The sequence below is a fragment of the Musca vetustissima genome, unplaced genomic scaffold, assembly GCF_032173495.1.
Source record: "Musca vetustissima isolate MV318-11 ecotype Yass unplaced genomic scaffold, APGP_CSIRO_Mvet_v1 utg10310, whole genome shotgun sequence".
NCBI lineage: Eukaryota > Metazoa > Arthropoda > Insecta > Diptera > Muscidae > Musca > Musca vetustissima.
In genome coordinates this window covers 35,074-35,730 of record NW_026886057.1, presented here as the reverse complement: position 1 = coordinate 35,730, position 657 = coordinate 35,074, and positions in this window count along the sequence as shown.

Genomic DNA, 657 nt, shown 5'->3' with positions numbered 1-657 from the left:
ATTTAATGAGTGTGTGCTTAGTATTAAAACAATAGACATAATAATTGGATCTGACCTTTAATATTTCAGCAGATATAAAAGCTATAAGGAATGGGTAAAGCTCAAAGCAAGCGATCAGTTGATATTACTACTGTTAACAAGAAGGGCGGTGATGAAGAAGTCACAGGAAAGTTGAAAGTAGGAGATGGTGAAGATATTGGAGTTATTGCAAATGACACCAAATTACAAGCATTGGAGACAAAGAATGATGACACAACTGAAAAACTTTCTCCTTTTTCCGATGAATGTTCAAAAAAGTCCAAAAATAAAATGTTAACAAGAAATTTCATTTTCGTATTATTTCATTTGGTAAAAAAGATGTACCCGAGATAAACCCATGGCTCCTTTTGAGAACATGCATAGAATCACATTCTGAGTCGATTTATGCATGTCCGTCTGTCTGTCCATTTTAAATTGTAAACAAAGTACAGATTGTATTTTTGATCCGAATTGGATGAAATTTGGCGCAGCTATTTATATGACACAAGGACGTACCCTATTGAAATTGGTTCAGGTTTAGATATAGCTCCCACATATATTTTCGTCCGATTTTAGTAAATTTTGCAACAAAGAGTCAAATTATGCCGACAATGAACTGACGTTAGGATAGCTTAACGT